The sequence below is a fragment of the Salvelinus namaycush genome, chromosome 41 (genome assembly GCF_016432855.1).
Source record: "Salvelinus namaycush isolate Seneca chromosome 41, SaNama_1.0, whole genome shotgun sequence".
NCBI classification, from domain to species: Eukaryota; Metazoa; Chordata; class Actinopteri; order Salmoniformes; family Salmonidae; genus Salvelinus; species Salvelinus namaycush.
This window is the reverse complement of record NC_052347.1, coordinates 12,103,767-12,126,166: the sequence shown is the minus strand read 5'-3', so window position 1 is coordinate 12,126,166 and position 22,400 is coordinate 12,103,767. Positions and strand designations below refer to the sequence as shown.

General features: G+C 44.9%; 1 protein-coding gene across 2 annotated transcripts in view; it reads left to right on the top strand.

The window, feature by feature from the left end:
• Positions 1-22,400, top strand: part of LOC120034171 (sphingosine 1-phosphate receptor 2-like) — a 37,286-nt gene that overhangs the window by 957 nt on the left and 13,929 nt on the right. The window lies entirely within an intron of this gene.

Genomic DNA, 22,400 nt, shown 5'->3' with positions numbered 1-22,400 from the left:
GCATGAATGATTACCTGGATCCAGTCAAACGTGTTGAGAGGTTATCTAATATATACACAGTATATAACGTAAAAGGAAACCACACACAAATTCTAAGAGAAGCTTATGGGTGTCTTGGGTGATACCTCAGTGTTCCTCAAGGTTGTAAATTATATGGTTAATCAAACAACCAGAAAATTATCCGTCAATAAATGTATTGTTTTTATTCTCCGAGAATAACAGATGTTTTGGAACGTTGTGTTTAATGAGTAACATGATCCATTAATTTTGGAACGTTGTGTTTAATGAGTAACATGATCCATTAAATATTAACAAGCCACCGTGCCCGCTGCTGGCGGATCCACTGCTTCTCTATCTGTATTGTAGTTTGTCGAGGGGGGTGGGGCTGTGGTCCCCTGGCTTTAGCTTCGCAGGGGGCTCCTATACGTCTTGTAGCTGTTCCAAGACCCGCTGTTCCCACCTCGGGTGTTGTCGAGGTCCGCTCATCCGTCACTGTAAAGGGCGCATTGTCCTGAAAGGATGTTTTAATAAAACAAAAGGCTCCATTATACCATCTCACCGGAGCACAGCTGCTTGGTGGGCATTCGCGGGATCGGGGTCCCCGGCGCCTGGTGGATTAAACCTGATTTCCATTCTAACATGTTTTCAAGAGTTCCAAAATGAATAAAGGCTAATATATATATATTTTTAGCAACACTGTTCAGTTTTATCTTAGAAGATAAAGAAACTGTTCATAATTCTATTGTAAAAGCCTTGACCTACTTGCTGCACACTTTCACAAACCATTACATTAGGCTAACCTATTTGTCATACTGTACATGTATCCTATGCTGAGGTCTTAACTGACTACAAAATCAAATCAAAGTTTATTTGTCACATGCTTTGTGACCTATAGGTGTATTCTACGGGCCCTTTCCAACAATGAAGAGAGAAACATAAAAAAATGATAACACAAGGAAATAATAGACAATGAGTAACGATAACTTGGCTATCTACACTGGGTACCAGTACAGAGTTGAGGTGCAGGGGTACGAGGTAATTGAGGTAGATATGTATTATAGGTAGGGGTAAAGTGACTAGGCAACAGGATAGATAATAAACAGTAGCAGCAGTGTATGTGATGAGTCAAAAGAGAGTGCAAAAAGGTTCAATGTAGATATTTGGTTAAATAGCAGAGAGAACAGTCTATGACTTGGGTGGCTGGAGTCTTTGACAGTTTTTAGGGCCTTCCTCTGACACTGCTTGACAGTACAGTTCAGCGTGTTGAATATTAAGATGTGTGGAACAGGATATGTCATAATTGTCTGGGTTGTATGGATTTAGGTGACTGCTGTGTTGTGTGTTTATGACCTTTCTGCACCTTGGCCAAGATGAATGAAATTGTGTTTGTTAGGAGCACAGTTTTGGGTCACACTGACAATGAAAAGCATAACGCACCCTGCACGTTTCTGCTCTTTGAAAGAATAGCATTATACAAAAACACCTTACACAGACACACCCACACAGAATGAGGGTGTCGGTAATATATTCATGGGTAAGTGAAACACAGAGATAAGCTGATAAGGAGGAGGAACTAGTGTTTTATTACCCTGATAAAAACACCCATCCATCATTCTCTCTCCTCAGCTCTCTCTCGCTCTCCTCAGCTCTCTCTCGCTCTCTCTCGCTCTCCTCAGCTCTCTCTCGCTCTCCTCAGCTCTCTCTCGCTCTCCTCAGCTCTCTCTCGCTCTCTCTCGCTCTCCTCAGCTCTCTCTCGCTCTCCTCAGCTCTCTCTCGCTCTCTCTCGCTCTCCTCAGCTCTCTCTCGCTCTCCTCTCCTCAGCTCTCTCTCTCTCTCCTCAGCTCTCTCTCTTTCTCTCCTCAGCTCTCTCTCTCCTCAGCTCTCTCTCTTCAGTGTGCTGGTCATTAAGCCTCTCTAAAATGTTAAAAGCTCCTGATGACATTAGCTGATGCTTAACTAATGGCAACAGAGTGCTAAACTAACTGAATGCTCAGATGCACATGGGAGCCACTACAGACAAAAAGCACCAAATAAAGACAAGCAAACATTTCTCCATGATAACATCATTTGAGAGGGGTGGTGGGTGGGAGAGGGACATACACTGAGTGTACAAAACATTAAGAACACATACTCCTTCCAAGACTGACCAGGGGAATCCAGGTGAAAGCTGTGATCCCTTATTGATGTCACTTGTTAAATCCACTTCAATCAGTGTAGATGAAGGGGAGGAGACAGGTTAAAGAAGGATTTTTCAGCCTTGAGACAGTTGAGACATAGATTGTGTATGTGTGCCATTCAGAGAGTGAATGGGCAAGACACAAGATTGAAGTGCCTTTGAACAGGGTATGGTAGTAGGTGCCAGGCACACTGGTTTGTGGCAAGAACTACAACACTGCTGGGTTTTTCACTTTCACCCAAAGGACATCCAGCCAACTTGACACAACTGTGGGAAGCATTAGAGTCAACATGGGCCAGCATCCCTGTGGAATGCTTTCGACACCTTGTAGAGTCCATGCCCCGACAAATTGAGGCTGTTCTGAGGGTAGGTGGGGAGGTGTTCTTAATGTTTGGTGTACTCAGTGTATGTAGGTGGAGAAGAATAGCAGGTGTGAGATGGGGATGTTGTGTGAGTGCTGTGGGTTGTTTCGGGTGTGGATGGGACGCCTGTGCTACCGGGGGCTGGCCGACAGGCTGGAGATAGCCAGTTGCCTGGATCAGGTTATATCTGTCTGCTTTGCGACCATGTGACCTCACGGCTCATTACACTAGAACAAAACCCGCCACGCCGCCGCCACAACTGACCTCTGCCAACCCTCTTCACACATGTTCACTTCACACACTCTCATCTCTGGCCCAAGTGACAGAGCCCTGGAGTGCTGCTGTTAACAGCTCCAATACACCGGCAGTCAACCATCCACACAGTGTAACCAGGCAGACATGACAGCAGCATCCACACAGTGTAACCAGGCAGACATGACAGCAGCAACCACACAGTGTAACCAGGCAGACATGACAGCAGCATCCACACAGTGTAACCAGGCAGACATGACAGCAGCATCCACACAGTGTAACCAGGCAGACATGACAGCAGCATCCACACAGTGTAACCAGGCAGACATGACAGCAGCAACCACACAGTGTAACCAGGCAGACATGACAGCAGCATCCACACAGTGTAACCAGGCAGACATGACAGCAGCATCCACACAGTGTAACCAGGCAGACATGACAGCAGCATCCACACAGTGTAACCAGGCAGACATGACAGCAGCAACCACACAGTGTAACCAGGCAGACATGACAGCAGCATCCACACAGTGTAACCAGGCAGACATGACAGCAGCAACCACACAGTGTAACCAGGCAGACATGACAGCAGCAACCACACAGTGTAACCAGGCAGACATGACAGCAGCAACCACACAGTGTAACCAGGCAGACATGACAGCAGCAACCACACAGTGTAACCAGGCAGACATGACAGCAGCAACCACACAGTGTAACCAGGCAGACATGACAGCAGCAACCACACAGTGTAACCAGGCAGACATGACAGCAGCAACCACACAGTGTAACCAGGCAGACATGACAGCAGCAACCACACAGTGTAACCAGGCAGACATGACAGCAGCATCCACACAGTGTAACCAGGCAGTGTAACCAGGCGGACATGACAGCAGCAACCACACAGTGTAACCAGGCGGACATGACAGCAGCAACCACACAGTGTAACCAGGCGGACATGACAGCAGCAACCACACAGTGTAACCAGGCGGACATGACAGCAGCAACCACACAGTGTAACCAGGCGGACATGACAGCAGCAACCACACAGTGTAACCAGGCAGACATGACAGCAGCAACCACACAGTGTAACCAGGCAGACATGACAGCAGCAACCACACAGTGTAACCAGGCAGACATGACAGCAGCATCCACACAGTGTAACCAGGCAGTGTAACCAGGCGGACATGACAGCAGCAACCACACAGTGTAACCAGGCGGACATGACAGCAGCATCCACACAGTGTAACCAGGCAGTGTAACCAGGCGGACATGACAGCAGCAACCACACAGTGTAACCAGGCAGTGTAACCAGGCGGACATGACAGCAGCATCCACACAGTGTAACCAGGCAGTGTAACCAGGCGGACATGACAGCAGCAACCACACAGTGTAACCAGGCGGACATGACAGCAGCATCCACACAGTGTAACCAGGCGGACATGACAGCAGCATCCACACAGTGTAACTAGGCGGACATGACAGCAGCAACCACACAGTGTAACCAGGCGGACATGACAGCAGCATCCACACAGTGTAACCAGGCGGACATGACAGCAGCATCCACACAGTGTAACCAGGCGGACATGACAGCAGCATCCACACAGTGTAACCAGGCGGACATGACAGCAGCATCCACACAGTGTAACCAGGCGGACATGACAGCAGCATCCACACAGTGTAACCAGGCGGACATGACAGCAGCATCCACACAGTGTAACCAGGCGGACATGACAGCAGCATCCACACAGTGTAACCAGGCGGACATGACAGCAGCATCCACACAGTGTAACTAGGCGGACATGACAGCAGCATCCACACAGTGTAACCAGGCGGACATGACAGCAGCAACCACACAGTGTAACCAGGCGGACATGACAGCAGCATCCACACAGTGTAACCAGGCGGACATGACAGCAGAAACCACACAGTGTAACCAGGAGGACATGACAGCAGCAACCACACAGTGTAACCAGGAGGACATGACAGCAGCATCCACACAGTGTAACCAGGTGGACATGACAGCAGCATCCACACAGTGTAACCAGGTGGACATGACAGCAGCATCCACACAGTGTAACCAGGTGGACATGACAGCAGCATCAACACAGTGTAACTAGGCAGACATGACAGCAGCAACCACACAGTGTAACCAGGCAGACATGACAGCAGCATCCACACAGTGTAACTAGGCAGACATGACAGCAGCAACCACACAGTGTAACTAGGCAGACATGACAGCAGCATCCACACAGTGTAACCAGGCAGACATGACAGCAGCATCCACACAGTGTAACCAGGCAGACATGACAGCAGCATCCACACAGTGTAACTAGGCAGACATGACAGCAGCAACCACATAGTGTAACCAGGCAGACATGACAGCAGCATCCACACAGTGTAACCAGGCAGACTTACTGTTAAAGAGCCCGTGAGCCCCAGGGTCACCAAAGCCTACTGAACGGAGGAAGACTGCGAGGAGAAGTAGCGCGTGGGAAATGCAAGTCAAATCAATGGACGAATAAATAAACCAATGTAGAAAGTAAACAGATGGGTAAATAAATGGATGATAATTCAGCAGTGGGAACTGGATGTGTGGGATTATTTCTTGGCCAGGTCGGAAGCCGGGTCACAGGGGTTGAAGTCGGAGGGAGATGTGGGTGGGGTCGTCCCTAAAGGATGCTCATGTTTCAGCTCCAATCCTGGGAGAGCGAGGCCGCTAATACGAGCAGTGAGAAGGCTTTGTCCTTAGGGACGCCGAAGCCTCTCGTTGTCTACTACACACAACCACTTTACTTTAGTCAGCCATTTCTAAAGGGGTACGAACATCGGAAAGATCAGAGAAGGGAACAACGTTCTGGCTTGAACAGGCAGGGTTAAAAGGAAACGGTCACGAGTCAATCCACTACTTACAGATAAGAGCTGCAGTACTGACTAAAAATGTATCACAGTCAATGTGTGTAATGCCTTTACAGGGGTGGATCCCCAAATAAATGTAGAAAGTGATCAAAACAAATGTAGTTAGTGCAATACATTTTCTAGATAAAAGGATGAGTAGCACATCGTTTTTAAATGTGTGCATGCTCTTCTCCCTCGGGAAAACATCAGCTGATTCAAAGGGGGTGTGGCGGGTATTCAAACACTTCTGCGCTACCTGCCGTGAGGATCAGTGGCTGCTGAGGGGAGGACGGCTGATAATAATGGCTGAAATGGAGCGAATGGAATGGCAACCAACACATGGGAACCATGTGCTTGATGTATTTGAGACCATTCCCCTCCAGCCATTACGATTGCATCCTTCCCAATTAAGGTGCCACCAACCTCCTGTGGTGTGGATACTCTTGTGCATCCTCTGTCGAAGTTGGTAATCGAGGAGGGGAGCATCCTCCTTCGTCCGCCTACTAACGAATTGACACTCGACTACTTATTGGTTTTACCGGGTCACGGAGGAGAGAGGAAGGAGAAGTCAATGAGAGGACGGTCTTTTGCCCAAATGAGAATCTCCACTAGCCTGAAAAACACTTTTCCTGGGTGTGGCAGCTGTAGCAAAATAAGTGCCTTCTGTTCGCAGGCTGCAGAAGTACAAGCTGCAACAAACAGCTGACAACATGTAGCTTTCTGATACACAGCCAAGAACTGGGAGTGCCTCCGATCAGGAAATATATGGCCTGCTCTGCTTTTTTTCCCATTCCCAACATCTTACACAGACACATGAAACTATATCAAAACATAATCTGTCTAACACAGACATGCCCTCAGGAATACTTTATAAATATTTAGTTGAGCAGACATTTGGAGGAGGGAAAGGTTTGGTGTATTTCAGTCCAGGATGATGTTTAAACTCCTTATCCAAATCCAACAGCTTTAAAAGGTCCTGTTACATCTCCCGTCTTCTCTAGTCGCTTAACCATAAACGTATCCATGGCTACACACCCTAATACCCTCACCAACATACCAGCATGCCTGACATATCATTAAAGGGATTTGGTTCAAATCATCCTTCACAGTTGTGGTAAAGGCATGTCTGTATCATACAGTATTGTTAACTTCACTGTGGACCACCCATATACTTAGAGAAACTTTCTGCCAGTCTAAGTAATTAGGCTAAGAAAGGTTATTGGATTGCAGTATTGGATCTTTCATCCATGGCACATGAAACAATAACAAACCACCTCAACATTTTCATTTTGGTTTTGTGGCTTTCGAAGAAGGCGACAACACTTTGAAAACTGTACAGTGTACGAACACTATTCTACTGTGATTTACGGTAGGGAGGGAGCATGATTAATCAATGTGGTCAGATTGTGGATTCCTGGTGTCTGGTCAATCCCAGCCAGTGGTCATGTTTCAGTGATGTTGGAGCAGGTACACATGGAGATGTGTGGTTTGGAACCCCCCCCTCCCTCGTCATCCCTCCATTCTGGCAGCCATTGTTATTCTGAGCTGGCTTTGTTTGTCCAGCTGGAAGAAAAGCTGTGCTTCTTCAACCCCCCACAGGGAGAAGGAGGGAGACAAGGAGTTGGAGTCAGGCCTCTCAGATTTAAAGTTCTTAGAGCAGTGTTGGACCCGCTTACTGAGACTTAGAACTCTGAAAGAAGGTCTGTTCCACTAACAACATATTGGAGATACATCTCTGTGTGATTATGAATAAAGATGGATGTGGCAGACTGACAGACTCTGTATTGGCTGGCCTACTTCCTCTCATTAACTGACTGACATACTGAAATGGGATTTTAAGTGAACTGCACAAATTAAAACACACACCACGAGTAACTGAACTGGAGTGAGGTCATGCAACAGTTCAGAATGCTTTATAGGAGTTGGCGGATCTATTGGAAATGGACGATGTTTGTCTCAACCAAACGTGACAACAGGTCAAATGTTGTAACTCTTGTGAGATCATCTCTCTGCTCCCGGTCAAAGTCAAGTAGCCGTTTTCTCACTGCCCTCAAAACCATACCCCCACAGCATGACAGAGTACTGTCAGACCTGCTCATAATATTATACCATACATACACAAATGTATACACATACAACTGTTCCATCAAGGGACTTTTAGAGAGGTTGCAAGGCAGTGAAATAGTTGTAGCATGGCCCAAAATCCCCCAAACTCCCAAATCTTTTCAGCTGTTATTGTGACTGCTGTATACATACCACCTCAGGCCAATCAAAATAATAAACTGGCGCTTAACAAACTGTACAATGCTATAAACAAGCAGGAAACCCTACACCCAGCGGCCACTTTTCTGGTTTCTGGCGATTTTAATTCGACATCACTAAGACACGCGATGTCCCACTTCCATCAACACGTCTCCAACGCCACTAGGGGAGAAAGTTCTAGACCACTGCTATTCTACCCATAAGAAAGCATACTCCCTCGTCTGCCATTCGTCAAATCAGATCATGACTCCGTACTCTTGCTTCCTGTTGACAAGCGGAAGCTGAAACAGGAAGTACCTGCGATTTGCTCTGTTGAGAAATGGTCACCAGAATCAGAGGGTATGCTTCAGGACTGCTTTGCCAGCGCTGGTTGGAATGTGTTCTGAGACTCCACCGATTAACGTCGATGTGCTTCCCACCTCTGTCAATGGCTTCATTAGAAAATGCATCGGCAACGTTGTACCCACGGTCAGGGTTTGCTGCTTCCTCAATTAAAAGCCCTGGATTAACACTGAGGTTGGCGCTAAACTAAAGAGCAGGGGTACCACACACAGCGCTATCGCAGACTACCCTGATGCTACGGCCAAAGACCGGAATAATTACAAGAAGGCCCGCTATGACTTCCGCAGAGTCAAACGAGCAAAAGGACAACATAGGAATAAGGTGGAATCATATTACACAGGCTCCGACACCCGCCCCATGAGCAGGGGCTACAGTCTATTACGGATTACAAAGGAAGACCCAACAGTGATCTGCTCAACGATGCCTCTCTACCAGATGAACTCAATGCATGTTATGTACGCTTTGACAACAGCAACATCGAGCCGGGTGTGAGGGCCGTCACTGACCCAGAGGACTGGGTGATCTCACTCTCTGAGGCCAACGTGAGAAGGGCTTTTAAATCAGGTCAACACCTTCAAGTCCGCGGGCCCTGACGGTATTTCAGGGTTCATTCTCAGAGCATGCGCAGAAGAGCTGACAGGCATATTCACAGTAATTTTCAATCTCTCTTTCTCCCAGTCTGTAATTCCCCACATGTCTTAAGATGACCACAATCATCCCTGTTCCTAAGTACTCTAAGGCTTCATGCCACAATGATTACCGTACTGTAGCACTCACTTCTGTAATCATTTGAGAGGCTGGTTATGGCACACACTAACTCCACCATCCCAGCAACCCTAGACCCACTCCAATTGGCATCCTGCCCCAACAGATCCATATATGACTCATTCTCAATTGCTCTCCACACTGCCCTCACCCACCTAGATAAGAGGAATACCTATGTGAGAATGCGGTTCATTGGCTACAGCTCAGCGTTCAACACTATTATCCTCTACAAACTCGTCACCAAGCTTAGGACTCTGGGTCTGAACACCTCTCTCTGCAACTGGATCTTGGATTTTCTGATGGGCAGACCCCAGGTGGGGAGGGTAGGCAACATCACCTCCATTACGCTGACCCTTCACGCAGGGGCCCCACAGGGGTGTATGCTTAGTCCCCTCCTGTATTCCCGGTTCAGCCACGACTATGCGGTCACGCATGACTCCAACACCATTATCAGTTTGCTGATGACACGATGGTGGTAGGTCTGATGACTGCCGACGATGAGTCGGCATACAGGGAGGAGGTCAGTGACTTGACAGTGTGGTGCTTGAGCAACAACCTCTCCCTCAATGTCAGCAAAACCAAGGAGCTCATCGTGGACTACAGGAAACGGGGGGCAGGGTCGACCACGCCCCCATCCATATCGACAGGCCGGCAGTGGAGCAGGTAGACAGCTTTAAGTTCCTCATTGTCCAAATCACTAAAGACTTAAAATGGTCCAAACGCACAGTCGTGAAGAAGGCGCAACATCGCCTCTGCCACCTCAGGAGGTTGAAAAAGTTTGGCATGGGCCCTCATCCTCAAAATGTTCTACAGGTGAACCATTGAGATCATATTGAATGGCTGCATCACCGCTTGGTATAGCAATAGTACCATCCTCGATCGCATGGCGCTACAGAGGGTTGTGCGGACAGCCTAGTACATTACTGGGTCCGAGCTCCCTGCCATCCAGGACCTCTATATTAGGAAGTGTGAAAAGAAGGCCTGGAAAATCATCAAAGATCCCAACCACCGAAGCCATAGACAATTGATAAGGGAATTTATATGCTTAAAGGTAATGATTAAAGAATTCCACCCTGAAACGTAACTATTAGTGATTATTAGTTTATGTAGCATGTATAATGAATAATTAAAGTATAAAACGTAAGTCCAGTAAGGTTCGGTAGAGACATGTGAGGGAGAGAAATGTGTTAGTGTGTGTGTGACTAAGGAGATACCGAGAACAATTGAACTATGCATGACCCGAACTGGCTAGAACTCTGAGAAACTTACGATAGGACAGGGAGTCCTTTCAAGGTTCCTCTAATCTCGGGGGAATGGAACTGTCGGCTTGGTAGTGATAAACAATGGATACAACTCACCTACTGTTCGTGTGTATGCATGTGCATAGGATATCTACTGTTTGTGTGGAGGTATGTGCGTAAGTAGGGAGTGAGTTATAAAATGGATGTCTTTGTATTATGGACTTCAGAGTGCTCTCGTGAATAAACTGTACGAACCTTTTGCATAATTCGAGTTTTTGCCTAATTATTAAACCCAGGGTCTTACAAACCTCGGGGATTGGTCAAAGTTTATTGATTGTTAGTTATCATTGGGATTGAAAATCTGATGACAACAATTTTCTCAGCTGCCGCACGGCAAGAGGTACCGGAGTATCAAGTCTGACACCAACAGGCTCTTGAACAGCTTCTATGCCCAAGCAATACGACTGATAAATAGCTAACAAAATAGCTACACGGACCGAGTTTAACTTGTATCTTTATTTACCTTTTATTTCAGTATTTGCACTGTCTATGCACACTCACAGCCCTACACACCCACTGTCACTCCAACACACACACACAAACACTCTATCATTCGCTCACTCACACATAATATGCACATACATTTATACTGACTCTACACACCCGCACACCCACTCACATGCAAGCTGCTGCTACTCTGTTTATCTTATATCCTGTTGCCTAGTCCCCTTACCCCTATACATATCTACCTCCATCACCCCAGTATCCCTGTCACCTTACCCCTATACATATCTACCTCCATCACTCTAGTATCCCTGTCACCTTACCCCTATACATATCTACCTCCATCACTCCAGTATCCCTGTCCCCCTTACCCCATTTCACTGTACTTGTGCAGGTGCCTTGAAACATAACCTCTTGGGTTGTTTCCATACAGCTCACTCTGCCTCTGTATGTGGTCTGCTTCTACCATCTACTATAACTGTATGTTACAGGAGTACTTCAGTTCGTGTCCAGTCTCAGGGGGGATTGGCTCTCTTATATGTCAGTGCTCGGGAGGTCTCTGGATGTCGAAATATCCTTGTTGTTTTTCAGGAGACACATTGGCTAGCTCTTGTTAGTATTTTTAAGGAAATGTCATCCTGTCTAAAACTTTGTTGAATGTTTGTGGAGAGTGTTCTCTCACTAGGCAACCATGTATTTTTCTGACGTCAAAGCTCTGAATACAGGTCTGTATTAATAAAATACGGAAGGCCTCAATGCAGCATCTAAATAGAGACTGAAACCAGTCAGAACTGCGTTGTCCCCCTCTGTTCACCCCTATAGATGATATCATATTTTTTTAATACATTTCTCATCTCTTTCATTGGCATCATCCCCCTCGCCTCTATTGTGGCCTCCCAGCTCTCTGTCCCGTGACAGTCTGCTGTTATTGATGCATAGAAAGACCACAGGAACATCAGAGGAACAAGCATGCAGTTTGTAGTGTCACAGTCACTGCTTGCACCCTCACCACCAATTTGTGTACACACACAAACACAACTAATATTGCACACACATACAGAGATGCCTCAAAGCATTTGGAATCCGCTTCTATAGTGCTTACATTCATTAACATGCATACACACACATGCATGCTGATGCTGTGCGCGATCACAAACCCTCATTACACACAGTATCCTAGCCAGGCAATAGAATAGAACCGGAGTAGGGTTGGAGTCCAAGTTCTAGCATCAGGTCAGAATAGGAGCGGGGAGCCGGGACAAAGAAAAGGTGAATGTGCATTCAAAGCCTATTCCTTTAGGAATACCTCACTGTGTTAAACAACACAGAGATGTGTGAGAATAGCAGCACTGCTGAAACGTGAAACTAGCACACCTCATCCTCCCTTGAGCTCAGCTGTTAGTTCCATATCTGACCCATAATGGAACACATTGTTCCAAACTAAAGGGTTCTGATCCAGACCAACCGGTTGTGTTCAGGTCCAATAGCAGAACAGAGCTCCTTGCCCCCCCCCCCCCCCCCCCCCCCCCCCCCCACTGCTCTGAGCGGGCCAGGATACTGGTTCAAGACTGACTTGTCCTGCTGAAACTCTACTGTGCCTTGCGCTCACATTCATTTCAGTTCCAGAGCTGGATGGAGACAAGCAGACCTCCCGGCTGAGTGTAAATATTCCGAGCCTTACCTCTGTGGTTTACCAGTAATGTGACTAGTGTGTACGTGTCTTAGTGTCGTGACAACATTAGCATGCTGTTAGCTTTTACCACCATGCTTCCTTTGTGATACTAACCATGTTTCCATCCACAGTTTTAATGCAAGTAAGGTCATACTGTATAAAAATAAATCACGACAGCTATGATGGAAACCAAGTGTAGGTACAATTTTTTTTAAATGCAGACATCATTTGTTCCTTTGACATGGTGGGATCTTTTTGTGTCTGTAAAATGTATTCATGCGTGAAATGGAGGTGGAAACACCTTTTATGTACAAATATTGATATAATAACCATCATATCAAAGTAAACTCTGAGTCACGCAATGATTTGTTGTGTGGTCCTCCCATTACGACTCAGGAAACCATGCACTTTATTAGGCTACAGATGAAATAAGTTATGGTGAACTTCACAGGGTGGTGAAAGGGCACGGTGATCTTGATGCTCCTTTCCAATAAATGTTGAGGGTCTTATTCTGGTGACATGATTGATGATCGATGCTTGACTGTCATTTGACAAATACAAAATATTCTCGCTCTTATCCATAATCTCATCATGTAGGCTACCCTACCCTCACTGTATCTGTGAGCTGTTGGCTAGAGTGCACGGACCAAGACTAGAATAGGAACATTTGCTATTTAACAAAACATTTTGTGACAAAACTATCGGTAGAGTTGAAAAATGTAATGGAAACCCATTTAACTTCTTAGATTTTTATTTGGTACAAGCAAAAAACAATGTCATTGCACTGATTTTTATTCGCAACAAGTCCGTTTGGTTGAAACACGCTAACTGGTGGGAAAATTCACATTTTCTTTATGCTGATGTTAGACTATTCGCATGAAAATCGGTCGCCAATTGGATGGAAACCTAGTTACTGTGATCTCTTGAGCAACATATAACAGCTCAGGTTGTTGCGAACTTTTCATGTGAAATGAGTGTTGATAAGATGTGGGGTTAAGATGGCTCAGGGTGTCCAATTGAAACAGTTTCTGCATGGTGCTGCTGATAAGACTCATGAACAGGCTCAAAACAGAGAGTGGTTCCTTTAAATAGAATATGGAGTAATGAGGCCTTAATATGGAACTATAAGAACATGTCTGCTCCAGATGTGTTCTAAATCAATCCTTCCTGATGGGGTTTTAATCACCTCTTCGTGCCCTTGTGCTTTGATCTCTGTGGTAAGTGTAAAGTATACCAGAGGAGGAGGGGGAACACGGAGAGAGGGAAATGTGGTCCCTTTAAATCAGGACGCCGGATGAAAGAGAAATATGCAGAATAGTGCGACGTAAGAATATGAATAATTTTGGCAGTGTGCCCCGTGGGACAGGGGTTGACAGGCATGGTCTGAGGGTGAATGTATTACAGTAATTGCCTCAAAGGCGCCACCCCTCTGATGCCTTGCCCCTCCCGTTGGGCAGATTGGGGGGGCTGTCGATCATGTGGGTTACCAATCGCTGCCGGGGGGCTCCGCTGCACGATGCCCCTCTTCACTTGTCCCTTTGTTCCGAGAGAGAGCGAAAGCGCGAACGAATGCCTGGCATGAAGCACACACCCAGTGAAAGTGAACATTGCTTCTTGACCGAACTGTGCAGACAGAAATTAGACCCCCAAAAGAGGCTGTGCTCAAACTGTCATCTGCTGATGAGGGGAAGGTTAATCCCTAATTACAAGATTACCCGTCATTCAGTGTTTAAAAAAAATAATAAAAAATTACACTTCCTAAATAATCTGCCAGCTTCAGCAAGATTTTAACAAGCCTCACAGAATGATGAAATCCCCAGACCATACGACAAAGGGGGAGAGGAAGACACATTCTGTCTTTGAATCTAAAAAAAACACGTGTGCCTTTCCGGGAAAGTAGTCAGCATCTTTGCAAATGTAGAGTTCTGTAACATAGAAACAGAAGTGGATGTCTAGTCACAGTAACAGAATGTATTTCTGCATCAGTATAAGTTATGCCTATCTGACTCTGTACCACTATAGCTACGCAGTGATAACGCATTCATGTAAATATTGATTCAATGATCATTACTGGACTAATATTTCACTATAACTAATCTAAACAATACGTCCCAGTGAAGAGCCAGAGGAATGTGAATGTGTATGTCTGGGTCATGGTTTGGCAAGTTTACACAAAGCAAGCAACAAAGACATTTTTCCAGCATGTTTTTTTTCATCTTTCTCCGAATGTGCATTAAGGTCCCCTGTGGAATTCCTCTTAAAGCTTAAAACTGAGCTATTGCAGGCTTCCATCTCATATCTCTGGTCCGTCCGGCCTCTCTACAATACAAGTCACAGAGCGACACAGAAACAGCCTCTCTTCCTCTCACCCCCTCTTTCTCCCCTCTCTGTTTCTTCTTAATTTAGCTGCCTGCTGGTCATATGAACAGTGCAAGTCTCTCAACGACGGAGCCTCTTCTCTCTTGAGCCTGAGTTTCACTCCCCCACAATCAGTCAGCTCACGTTGTAGCCAGCTCCACAAAGCCCAGTGCTACAGAACTGTATGTCAAAGGTCAAATCACAGACAGACCAAGTGATTCACTCTCAAAGTCCAGAGACTGCTTGTGGAGATTTCACCATAGCCATTTCCTTTGTTTAGGAAATTGAGCTCTAAACAGTTGTGAATATCCGTGTCAAAGTGGTATGCATATAGATAAGATTATGCTGGTGTGTCTGTGCGAGTGATAGTATTGTTCTTTTGGCATTTTGTAGGTGTCTGTGTGTATCTCTCTGTCTGGTCCGCTAGCACATGTGTGTCGTTTCAGTGTTGCTATTTGTGTTTTTTTTGTCTTGGTGTGGGTTTCAGCCCTGGCTGCATGGCTGAGTGGTTGTGGGTGTTATAAGCCTGCCTGTCAACACTGAGCCATCTAGAGGAGATAACACCAGACAGGAAGAAGGCCAGAGGAGGATCACTGCAATCTCTCTCTCACTCACTCACAGATCATCACTGATACCACCAACCGACTGCATGACTGTTGCCCTGAAGACTTACCCTGGGTTAATGTAGCAGTTAGTGTTATTTCATTTACGCCTCACAATTGGGTTGTTAATGTTGTATGTATTTTCCGTATGGAACCCCCCCCCCCCCCTGAGATAAAACCCTGTCTGTTTGTGACTGCAGATAGAACTCAAAGACCTATCTGTCTATACAGTGACCGCGGTTCGGGTTTAGGATGAGTCCTGCTCCTGTCGCTTCTGCTCTGTGACCACTCACCTAGCTGAGTTTTTAAAGTCACACTTTATTTGGTCCATCTGTACATGCTCTACAGAGGATCATACTATCAACAAACTATCTGTTGATAAGCGACTGCTTGCTAGGGTTAGGTTTAGAATAAGGGCTAGGGTTAGCTAGGATAAGGGTTATTTATGGTTAAAGCTAGGGTTAGGGTTAGTAGATAATAAGTTGAAATGTTGCTGATTGTCTGTAGAGCATCTACAGATAGACTATCCAAATAGTGTTTCTGCCCCCTCTGCCCCTGGTCCTGCTGGTTCTGTGAACTTGAATGCTCTGCTTCTGCCTTGCCCTGGGAACTGACTGAGGGTGATCAATGCTGCAGTGATGGCTGTGAAATCACTTCATGTCATGGATGGAGCCCTGGGGCTCAGGGATGTAGAGAGAGAGCAGAGACACACTGCTGCCACCTGCTATCACCAGCAAATTCAGTCCCACTACAGCCTGACTGTGAAGCTAAGCTCAGTGTGTGGCTAACTGGCTGGCTGGGGCTGTTTAGTCAGTGTGCTGTGGAGGGCTTGTCCTTCCCTGGCCGTTTCCACTATGTAATGACTTGTAGCTATAGAAGAGAGTGTAGCTGGTGTCTGTGTGTGAAGCTGGATGAGCTGTGACTGAGGTACAGTAGAGACCAGGGGGGTGTCTGATTCTGATTTGGAAAAAGCTGTCTGCGAAAGGGTGGTATGCGTGTTAGTGTTACTGATCGTCTGTAGAGCATCTACAGATTTGTATGCAAATAGTTTGTATGCATATGAATGCCAATTATTTTGGAATGAGATGTTCGACGAGCACATACTTTTGGTCATGTAGTGTACATGATCTAAGTTTGTTAGTTGGTATTCAGCAGTCATAAAATGTGCCTTATTTACTTTGAAGAACAACTAAAATATGTTACTTTGTCAGCTCTATAGAGATGAGATAATGACTTACAATGAAATAATGTAGTCATCAAATAGGCCTAAAACAAATTGTAATATACACAACTGAAATATTGTAATAAAGTAATGTGAATAAATTATGGTTAATGGGCAGTCACTACCATCAATGGACATGTGTTAGTTTTTTTCTTTGTTACAGCATTCAACCCACATAATGCTTAGTGCATTTTTTTTTTTTTTTTTTTGACTGATTTAAAAAAAATGATCTACCTGAAAATAAACCGACCTCAGCGTAGCTCTCTCTTATCCAATCGAACGTTTGTCTGTCTGACAGGAAGAGGTTTTGAGTGAGTTGTGTTTTTAGTCTCTGCGGCTGTAGACTTTGTTTTATAGATCCATACCATAGTGTGTTTATGTGTGCATCGATTATAGGTCTATAATGGGGTCAACAGAAACCACGTCATGGCAATACTTGATGTAGATACTCTATGTAGGATGTACAGTAGCTTCCAAATGTTGTTAGGTTACAGCTAAAATTGACTTTTTAAAAAAGTACATACAATACCCCAATGTCAAAGCAGAAACAGGTTTTTAGACATTTTTGTTTATTGATTAAATATAAAAAACAGAAATCACATATACAGTGGGGCAAAAATGTATTTAGTCAGCCACCAATTGTGCAAGTTCTCCCACTTAAAAAGATGAGAGAGGCCTGTAATTTTCATCATAGGTACACTTCAACTATGACAGACAAAATGAGAAAGAAAAATCCAGAAAATCACATTGTAGGATTTTTTATGAATTTATTTGCAAATTATGGTGGAAAATAAGTATTTGGTCAATAACAAAAGTTTCTCAATACTTTGTTATATACCCTTTGTTGGCAATGACAGAGGTCAAACGTTTTCTGTAAGTCTTCACAAGGTTTTCACACACTGTTGCTGGTATTTTGGCCCATTCCTCCATGCAGATCTCCTCTAGAGCAGTGATGTTTTGGGGCTGTTGCTGGGCAACATGGACTTTCAACTCCCTCCAAAGATTTTCTATGGGGTTGAGATCTGGAGACTGGCTAGGCCACTCCAGGACCTTGAAATGCTTCTTACGAAGCCACTCCTTCGTTGCCCGGGCGGTGTGTTTGGGATCATTGTCATGCTGAAAGACCCATCCACGTTTCATCATCAATGCCCTTGCTGATGGAAGGAGGTTTTCACTCAAAATCTCACGATACATGGCCCCATTCATTCTTTCCTTTACACGGATCAGTCGTCCTGGTCCCTTTGCAGAAAAACAGCCCCAAAGCATGATGTTTCCACCCCCATGCTTCACAGTAGGTATGGTGTTCTTTGGATGCAACTCAGCATTCTTTGTCCTCCAAACACGACGAGTTGAGTTTTTACCAAACAGTTCTATTTTGGTTTCATCTGACCATATGACATTCTCCCAATCTCCTTCTGGATCATCCAAATGCTTTCTAGCAAACTTCAGACGGGCCTGGACATGTACTGGCTTAAGCAGGGGGACACGTCTGGCACTGCAGGATTTGAGTCCCTGGCGGCGTAGTGTGTTACTGATGGTAGGCTTTGTTACTTTGGTCCCAGCTCTCTGCAGGTCATTCACTAGGTCCCCCCGTGTGGTTCTGGGATTTTTGCTCACCGTTCTTGTGATCATTTTGACCCCACGGGGTGAGATCTTGCGTGGAGCCCCAGATCGAGGGAGATTATCAGTGGTCTTGTATGTCTTCCATTTCCTAATAATTGCTCCCACAGTTGATTTCTTCAAACCAAGCTGCTTACCTATTGCAGATTCAGTCTTCCCAGCCTGGTGCAGGTCTACAATTTTGTTTCTGGTGTCCTTTGACAGCTCTTTGGTCTTGGCCATAGTGGAGTTTGGAGTGTGACTGTTTGAGGTTGTGGACAGGTGTCTTTTATACTGATAACAAGTTCAAACAGGTGCCATTAATACAGGTAACGAGTGGAGGACAGAGGAGCCTCTTAAAGAAGAAGTTACAGGTCTGTGAGAGCCAGAAATCTTGCTTGTTTGTAGGTGACCAAATACTTATTTTCCACCATAATTTGCAAATAAATTCATTAAAAATCCTACAATGTGATTTTCTGGATTTTTTTTCTTCTCATTTTGTCTGTCATAGTTGAAGTGTACCTATGATGAAAATTACAGGCCTCTCTCATCTTTTTAAGTGGGAGAACTTGCACAATTGGTGGCTGACTAAATACTTTTTTGCCCCACTGTAAGTATTCAGACCCTTTACTCAGTACTTAGTTGAAGCACCTTTTTCAGTGATTACAGCCTCGAGTCTTCTTGGGTATGATGCTTGGCACACCAGTATTTGGGGAGTTTCTCCCATTCTTCTCTGCAGATCCTTTCAAGCTCTGTCAGGTTGGAAGGGGAGTGTCCCTGCACAGCTATTTTCAGGTCTCTCCAGAGATGTTCGATCAGGTTCAAGTCCGGGCTCTGGCTGGTTCACTCAAGGACGTTCAGAGACTTGTCCCGAATCCACTCCTGCGTTGTCTTGGCTGTGTGCTTAGTGTGCTTCTGTTGTAAGGTGATCCGTCGCCCCAGTCTGAGGTCCTGAGCGCGCTGGAGCAGGTTTTCATCAAGGATCTCTGTACTTTGCTTCGTTCATCTTTGCCTCGATCCTGATTAGTCTCACAGTCCCTGCTGTTGAAAAACATCCCCACAGCATGATGCCACCACCATGCTTCACCGTAGGGATGGTGCCAGGTTTCCAAATGTACCAAATGTAACGCTTGGCATTCAGGCCAAAGAGTTTGATCTTGGTTTCATCAGACCAGAGAATCTTGTTTCTCATGGTCTGAGAGTCTTTAGGTGCCTTTTGGCAAACTCCAAGCGGGCTGTCATGTGAGGAGTGGCTTCCATCTGGTTACTCTACCATAAAGGCCTGATTTGGTGGAGTGCTGCAGAGATGGGAGAACCTTCCAGAAGGACAACCACCTCCACAGATGAACTCTAGAGCTCTTTCAAAGTCACCATCGGGTTCTTGATCGCCTTCCTGACCAAGGCCCTTCTCCCCCGATTGCTCAGAAAGGTTCCAAACTTCTTCCTTTTAAGAATGATGGCGGCCACTGTGTTCTTGGGAACCTTCAATGCTGCATACATTTTTTGGTACCCTTCCCCAGACCTGTGCCTCGACACAATCCTGTCTCGTAGCTCTACGGACAATTCCTTCGACCTCATGGCTTGGTTTCTTCTCTGACATGCCTTTCCAAATCATGTCCAATCAATTGAATTTACCACAGGTGGACTCCAAGTTGTAGAAACATCTCAAGGATGATCAATGGAAACAGGAAACACCTGAACTCAATTTCGAGTCTCATAGCAAAGGATCTGAATACTTACGTAAATCAGATATTTCTGTTTTTGCTGAGGAATTGTTTTTATTTAGTCCATTTTAGAATAAGGCTGTAACGTGACAAAATGTGGAAAAAGTCAAGGAGTCTGAATACTTTCCAAAGGCACTATGTTGTACGTCTGTTATCATGTATGTTGCAAGCACCATTGCTTCTTGACTTTATACACTGCATTGTGTCTCACGGTCCTGCTGAGATATAAATCTCTTCCTTCCTGCACTGACATCTTTAATGCTCCATCTCACTGCATTTGTGTTTGATACCGCAGAGACACTATTGGCACTTGGCGTCAAGGGTGAGAACCTGTGGTCAGGGACCGGGGTGGGGGAGGAGGAGTTAAGGGGAGGGAGTGCAGAATGGAACAATCCTCCTGACAGCTAGCAGAGCTCTCAACGAGTATGCTCAAAAATGGAACCCGACAAGGCATCCAATCACAGCAGAGAGAGGTCCTACCCAGCGTGGGACTATGATGGATAATGATAACCCATAACACTCTGGCTGCTCTAAAAGCCTGAGAGAGATTAGCTAGGAGGAGGAGAGAGATCACTCTACCACAGAGGTAAGATTGCATCTGTCTGGTGTTTTGATGCTAATACAACAGCTTTAATGTGATAGAGGGGTATTGTGAAGTAGAGGTCATCTCACATCTGGACATTTAGATCCAAATCGAATTGGATTTGTGAAATTCCCATCTGACATTTTTTGCAAAATCAATACCCCATCCGATTCGGATCCAATGTGGACCAGATATGACCCAAAATATGTCAGAGAATTGGATCCAAATTGGGTCAGGTCTGTATCGGACCCAAATGGATCCGAAAGATCAAAAGAATGCAGCTTTATTACTGCACATGCCAGCAGAATGTCTTTGACTTCACAGGCAGGCAGTGAACATTAACACTCAGCGTCATTCTGACAATATGATATTTCAATTGTTTAAATATTCCATAATAAATAATTAATTGCTAAATAAATGCATTTATTATGTTAAAATATCTCATATGAAACATCAGGACACCAAATGCAAATTATAATCAGTCAGAAATGTATTTCTTGATCCAGAAGCGCATAGACTGTAAATACTAAAAAAGATGATAGTGTATTTTCTAACTGTAAGACAAGTTGCCTGCCCACCAGGCCCGTCCAAACTAAACCTAAACTATATTGAAACGACACCTATAATAATAATTATTATGAACTCAACACAGCAAGATGCATTTCGCAGCATGGGGATGGGTATTTTCATTAACAAAGAAACAAGAAGCTTACCAAATAGCGCTTCTTCCATATCATCTTACAGAGGTCCATTCTGTGTTTTTAATGTTTTTTTTTGTTTTTACATATAGCCTACAGGAAGATAAACTAATGAAAAATGTTATGTTCTTTCAAATATTAACATTTTGTATTCTGTTACTGAACACCTTCATAAACACAACTAAATGACATTGGCACGTAGGGGTGTTCTATGAGGCCAGGCTTTTCTAGTTAAATTGATTTATTAGACTGGTGGCTATTGGTACTCCTCGATGCCCCGCTATTCTACTGTTAAATATGATATGGTCATTTTGAGCGTCATGGTGCTTTTAGGATAATGCTCAAAGTGTTTGTCTTTTATGACATTTGTCTGCGAGTACTGCTAGAGTGTAAAATACACCAATGTTTTGGAAGAGTCAGGTGTAAGGTTTATATTGAAATGACAAAACTGGAAACAGTCAGGTTGCCTGCCTTGGGAGTTGTAGTGTAATGTTTCACATGCGTTTTCTGTTGTAGGCCTACATCTAAAATAATTGAGTTGTGGTCTACACACTACAGCCTAGTATTTTCATAAATGACATCCCTAATTAAAAATGTCTACACAAGAAGGGAATGGGCTCTCTGTTTCCCGTTTAATTTGTGCGCATTCATTGTTTCATTATGTGACTTGTTTTTTATGATTATATATTTAGCTTGAACATACGTAGAAGTACCTGACCTGTGCGCAAATGTAGGCCTATAAAAGTTACCATTTGGGAATGTCTGATAGTAGGCTATTTCTGATTGTCTTAACTCACCACAACTTATGAGCTGCGGAGCTTCTCAAAGTAGTTTTTTTCATCACGTCACACAGAAAGCCAACAGAGGGTTGTACATTCATTGGGAATGACCATAGTTCCTCACTATATTTGAAAAATCTTTCCAACACTCTCCTTCTTGAGCTTAAGTAACCTCTGTGTGAAATAGCAACATATTACTGATCCCAGTGGCGGATTTAGGTATAGGCAACATGGGCAGCCGGGGCGGCACTTGGGTGGCCGCACATAAAAATTAGGAATGGTGACATTTGCGTGATTTGGTTTTCTATCGCTCATTTGCATGTCACGTCAATGATATCATGTCACCGTGTGGGACTATGGGTCAATT